The sequence below is a fragment of the Miscanthus floridulus genome, chromosome 1, assembly GCF_019320115.1.
Source record: "Miscanthus floridulus cultivar M001 chromosome 1, ASM1932011v1, whole genome shotgun sequence".
Taxonomy (NCBI): Eukaryota; Viridiplantae; Streptophyta; class Magnoliopsida; order Poales; family Poaceae; genus Miscanthus; species Miscanthus floridulus.
The window spans coordinates 53,824,742-53,831,454 of NC_089580.1; the positions used below are offsets into that span (position 1 = coordinate 53,824,742).

Here is a 6,713-nt window from a genome sequence, read left to right on the forward strand (position 1 = left end):
ATTTTCGTTTCCGTTTTGATATTCTTTTGTTACCGACGAGTAAACTCTTGGTCCTTCCTTCGTCCTTTAAATCCGATTCCGAGTGTTTGCCCGTACGGTTCTGATGTTCTGTTTGTTCATACTTCTGTTCTCTGCCCACGTTTTTTCCATTTTCTTTTTTCTGGTCGCCGTCCGATTTCCCGTTCCTTCCGTACGACCCTTCGGATGCGTACCGCCCAATTCTTTTTATTTTTATTATATACAATAAATGTTAAAAACAATAAATTGCAACGTTATGGGTCTTTGAACTCTTTTTTTAGAAAAGGAGGTTTCCCCTTCTTTTGTATTAAAATCAAACGAGCATCCAAGTTCAGCGTTTTAGGCGTGACCGTCTTACAAAACAGTTCTTAATCTGACGGTGACAACACCGCATTGTTTAACGCCACATTGGCAACTAAATCCTGCTCCAGACGCCCTGAGAACACATCAGACTCCCGTAAACTCGTTGCAGCGCTGGAACCCGTAAGCCGAACACCCAATGGTGTCAACTCTGATGACGATTCCACCTGGTTGTACCACATCAGCTGAGGCGGCATTGATGCTCTGCGTTTCAGTTGGATAATCACCTCCTCTATACGCACTCCAGAATCTTGCTACATCATTGGGATCCATCTTCGTAACATCCTGGCGATCTTGAAGAGAACGTCCTTCAGGCCCATCCACTTGTGCCCCTGAAAACATAACTTATTCCGGAATTTCCAAAACGACCAAAAGACAGCCGCTGAAATAGTATTTGTAACCTTATGTTTCTTATTGGCTAGCCAAAAACGAGCAACCTAATAAAAATCATGACCAATTCTTAAACCAAGGAGCTCAGAAATATAGTCCCAAACCAACTTAGCCACACAACACTCAAAAAATAAGTGGTTGATAGATTCTTTCTCACTACATAGAAGATAAGTATTATCATTAACAGTTCCCCTTTTTGCCAGATTATCCCTGAGTTAAGAGCTTGTTTTTAGACAGGAGCCACAAGAAAAACTGCACTCTTGGAGGGATAGGTAACTTCCAAATTGAACTAATAAACACTGGGGAAATTCCCCTAAAATTAACAACAATGTAGAAGGATTGAACAGAATATTTTCAAGAAGAACTATATGCCCAGGTAATTTGATCCCCGTCTTCAGAGAGGGTGACCTCACTCATCAAATTCACCAACTCCCACCAAAGGTTCATACCTTGTTCAAACATTGTCCTTCTAAAGTAAGCATCAAATTTTCACCATCCCAGACCTCTCTCACAGACTTCCCCTGTTGTTCATTAACGACATACAGGGGCCAGTATAAAATAGCTAAACTTGTATTTCCCGACCACTGATCCTCCCAAAATCTCACGTTATAACCCTTTCCTAGATTCCAGTGTATACCGATTTTAGCAGCCTGCATAGCCCACACCACTCCTTTCCAAAAAGGAGAGGTTCCTATAGAAGAACAGCACAAGACATTTGGTTTATCTGTCCTGTATTTATAATGCACAATTTTAGTCCAAATAGCTGTTTTATTAAGCTGGTATCTAAAAATCCAGGCACTCAATAAAGCAAGATTAAGGCTTCTTAAGTCAGGTATGCCTAACCCTCCAACCTCTTTATTCTGAGCCACGAGAGGCCAATTAGCAAGGTGATACCTGTGCTTTTCTTCTGTATTATTCCACAAGAAATGTCCCATATGAAAGTTTATCATATCTATAGCCCATCTAGGAAATTTGATGATAGACAAAAGGTATATGGGAATGCTTGCTAAGCAAGCTCTCAGCAAGGTAAGCCTACCTGCATAGGACAGGAGCTTCCCCCTCCAACCAGCTATCATTTTAATGATTTTGTCAATCACAGGTTGTAAATCAATTCTCCTTAATTTTGAGTAATGAAGAGGGACTCCTAGATACTTAATAGGAAAATCACTAATTTTGCAGCATAAGATTTTGGCAAAAGCATTAGTGCTATCTTCATCCAACCCAATAGTAAGCAAGTCACTTTTATCATAATTGATTTTCATCCAGACATTTGCTCAAAACAGACCAAGAGCCATTTCATATTGCTAGCTTTCTCTAAGTCATTTTCCAAAAAACAGTAAAGTATCATCCGCATATTGTAAACTAATAATCCCCCTCTCAATCACCTGAGGCAGTAAACCCGAGATTAAATTCTGTCTAGCTGCCTTCATCGGCATTCTAGTGAAAACATCAGCTACTAGGTTAAACAGTAGTGGCGAAGAGGGTCACCTTGCCTAAGACCCTTCCTAGGCTTGAAAAAGCCACTGTTCTCATCATTAATCCTGACGCAAATAGAATCTCCTTGTACTAATTTTTTAATCTAGTTACTCCAGGAGGCTCCAAAGCCCCTAGCCTGAAGCATATCCGCTAAGAAACTCCAGCTAACTCGATCATAGGCTTTTTCATAATCCAATTTTAGGATAACCCCTGATTCTTTACTTCTATGCACCTCATGAATAACTTCATGAGCAGCTACCACACTCTCAAGAATGTATCTACCTTTGATGAAAGCCGTTTGATTTGATGCAATTAGTCTATCTGCAACTGCTATTACTCTATTATTAAGCATTTTGTCAAACATTTTGAAACTGCAATTTAAGAGGCTAGTAGGCCTGAATTTTTTCAAAGTTCTAGCATCATGTTCTTTAGGGATGAGAGTTATCATAGCAAAGTTGAGTCTGTCGAGATTTAAATCTCCTTTCTCAAACAAGCTAATTAAGTTCATGAAATCACCATTAATCGTGTCCCAGAAAGTTTGATAGAAAAGGAAAGCTAAACCGTCAGGACCAGGTGCACCCTCTGCATATGAGCTAAAAACTGCATTCCTAACTTCATCTTCAGTAAATGAGGCCTGCAAAGCCTCATTTTCATCAACAGTCACTAAATCATCCTCATCCCAGAAATCATCTTTCAACCTAACTCCATTGCTTGGTTCTTCTCCAAAAAGATTTTTATAAAAGTTTACAGCATGTTCCAGCATACCATGGTTATCATCAATCCAACCATCAGGGCCTTCAAGACCCTCAATCCTTTTTTTCCTATTTCTTTGATTGGCTACTGCCATGAAATAAGCGGTATTCCTATCCCCTTCTTTAACCTGCCTATCCCTAGATCTCTGGCGTGCTTTAATCTCTTCCATCCTCCAGATGGCTTCCAAGTCTTTGTTAATCTCTTCCAACCTATCACTCTCATCAGAATTGAGATCTCTCATCTCAGATTGACTATCTAGCTTTTGGAACTCCTCAAGGAGCTCTTTTTTAAGTTTCTTGATGCTAGCATTCACGTTAATAGCCCAACCCTTAACCTTCTTTCTTAGTAACCTGACTTTAAACTACCATATATCCAGAGCATCACTAAACGCACAAGGGGTAGCCCAAGTTTTATTCACCAATTCTTTAAAGTCAGCTTGTTCCAGCCACCATTTTTCAAACCTAAATAGACTAGGCTTTTTCCTCTCCTTAATCCCACAGTTCAAGATTAGTGGGACATGGTCACTAGTAGCTCTAGCTTTAACCGAGACAAAAGCTAGAGGAAACTTTTGCTCAAAGGAGTTAGTGCACAAAATCTTGTCTAATGCAGCCATAATAGGTATATCCTGATTATTGGTCCAGGTGTAAGCCCTGGCAGAATTCTTAAGCTACACTAAACTATACATATTAACCATCTCTGTAAAGAGATCACCCCATTTGTGATTAATATTCCCATTACTTTTCTCCTTCATATTAGACACTATGTTAAAATCCCCTCCAATAACAGTAGGACCCTCCCAGTTATCCAGGAGATTTCCTAGCTCTTGTAAAAAATTAGCTTTTCCCTCTTCATAAGGTGATCCATATACCACAATCAATCTCCACACCAGTTTGTCACTTCCATTATTAACCATAGTTGCTACGCTGTAAGAGCCTACTTGCCAGGATAGTACTTCAAATTTAATACTATTGATCCCCACTAAAATTCCACCGGCAGTACCCACAGCTGGTAACACCTGCCAACAGAAGTCCTTATGGACATAATTAAGGAAAGACTCCTGAAAATTTTCTTTTTTAGTTTCTTGAAACCCAACGAAATCAAGTTTATTATCATGTACAAAATCAGTTATGCACTGAAGCCGGCATTCCTTATTAAGGCCTCTCACATTCCAGAATGCACCTATCATTGGAAACCTTATTCATATTATCTACCCCTTGTCTTTAGAGACAACTTGCGCCCATGATTAACTACCACATTCCCTACTGTCCCCAATAGGAGAACTAACAGAATTCACCAAAGGAGGAAACTCCACCGACTCTACCTCAATAGTCAAATTTGCAGGGAGGTTAACCTCAGAATTATTTTCTTTGAAATTTCTCAAATTATCTAATTCATTTTGTTTTAAACCATCAATGGTTTCATTAATACTCTGACTATCAGAACCCAACTCAATACCAACATTAAGAGCTTTATCATTCAAAGAACTATTGCTTTCAAAAGCAAAAGAGGATGAATAATTTTTACCTTTCTCCAGATTTTTCACTTTTTTCAGCTCTTGGGCCCTTTGCATGATAGTTTTCCCATCCTCAGGAACCCTTCTTGGTCTTGGAATTCTCAAGATAGGACCCCAACCAGTCTTCCTCTTTTGAGCTTTCTTTCCTGCCTCATCCTGAATTCCATTGACCTCAGCTTCAATATTAGGTAGGAGCTCCGATTCCTCTAGAGTAATCATATCATCTTCATTGGTCATTTCCTCCTCATCATCCGAAGCCTCTAATTCCATCCTTTTCAGCAGTGTAGAACACTCCTCAGTAGCTGTATCCCTGCTAGCGAACCTTCTAAACTCCTCCCATCTTGAATGCCTAGACTCTTCCTCACAAGCACCATAAAGCTTCTTTCCAACTATCTGTCAATCAGATCCCTGTATCTGAGCACATTCTGGTGTGACCTCCACTGGATATGTGTTCTCCCCAATTGGAAGTTGCTCAGTCATCTTCCCCATACTATGCAAATGCTGTGCGCTACTGAAATCCAAACACTGTTCCACACTTTTACCAGTCAGATCCTGCATTGACCAGTCCCTCACCTGCTCTTTCTCAGCAAAAGAATCCCAATGATAGCTGATGTTATAATTCTTAGTAAAAGCACCTTTCCGAAAGCAACTCAAGTGACAGTTTTATGAAGACAGATAAATCTTGGCCCCCAATGAATAAACACCATCCATAGAAGAAGCCTCAAGGCTGCTCCCAGCCACCATTGTCTTATCTGCTTCTTCTACCGAGACCCCCACATCAGAAGGCAACTTCCTGTGTGGTGAAACCCCCTTGTTCACTTGACTCTTAAGAGCCAATTTAGAATTACAGAAATTACTAACTGCCGCATCCCCCATCAATTTGTCACTTACTGACTCTGATAGCAGAGGACTTCCTTCCATACATTCCTTCAGATATCTATCTTGATCAATGAGTTCTATATTCATCTCCTCCATACTAACTGTCTTACACCTCGAGTTGCTATTGGGTTTGCTGACCGGGGTTTTTTGGGTATCTGCAGAAGGACCCTAGGTGTGAGGGGGCTGCTCTTTAGCCAGAGGATCATCATCCAGTAAGTCATCTTCCTCCCCATCATCACCTAGATCATCATCACCTCCATCCCCTCCATCGTTTCCCGGATCAATCTTTGTCTTCTCCTGTTCTGCTTCCGCAGTAAAAACAACTACATGGAGTTTCTTGTTCATCTCATATAGCCTTTGATGTGGAATTTTGGAGAAATCCCTGCAAGCCACCTTAACTCTTACTGTTTCATAGAAAGACTTGAAAAGAGCTGACCAATCCACTTTAGTCATAAGACCAAATCCAGAGACAATTTGGGCAAAGACCTCCAGTGACACCATCTTGGTGGAATGCCATTGATCTGCACCCAGACCTCTTATAGCTCACCATAGGGTTTGAGATCGCCAAGCCACTCTAGAACCTTGTAACACCCTCGGTGTTACGCCCTAAATAAACTACTAAATTATGTCATGAGCATCATGTTTATGTGATAATGTACTGATGAGAAGAAGATGGACCATTTCAATCGTGATCTCTCTTGCATCTTGCAAGAGAAGCTATATACAGGGGGCTATCAGACCTTTGGTGCTCTGATGAATGCTGCCATTGCTATGGAGGGACTTCAGTGTGACTCTCAGGCTAAGTGGAAGCGTAAGAGGGTGATCACTGGGTCTTCTAGTCACCCACAGTCTCAGAAGGTATATGTTGTGAGGAGGGTGTCCTATCACTCCCCGGGTGGATAGTCGTCTCGCCAGACTAAGCAGACTCACTAGGCACCTCCCACTCAGTACCGTGCACCTACTCAGCAGGTGCTGCAGCCTTAGGGATAGTAGGTTCCGCCTCGTTAGGGACAGGGGAACAAGCTAGGTGCTTGTTTCAAGTGTGGCAAGGAAGATCACTGCGCCTGAGAGTGCCCTCAGAACTAGCTTGCTCAGTCTTCTCAACCTTTAGCCAATTCCCGTTTAGTCAAGAGGACTATCATCAGGAAGAAGGTGCCCGTGAGCTGCTCGGGATAGGTTAACTTCACTGAGGCTGAGGAGATTCCGCAAGGAGAGCCTATGATGACTGATATGTTCACCATTGATTCCCACCCAGCATATGTATTATTTGATTCTAGTGCATCACATTCATTCATGAGTATGGGGTTTGCACAAAGGTACAATA

At 41.3% G+C, this 6,713-nt stretch overlaps 1 pseudogene; it reads right to left on the reverse strand.

Annotated features, from left to right (window-relative positions):
* Positions 1-386: 386 nt before the first annotated feature.
* On the reverse strand, positions 387-5,909 carry LOC136456944 (uncharacterized; annotated as a pseudogene).
* Between the last annotated feature and the right edge of the window lie 804 nt (positions 5,910-6,713).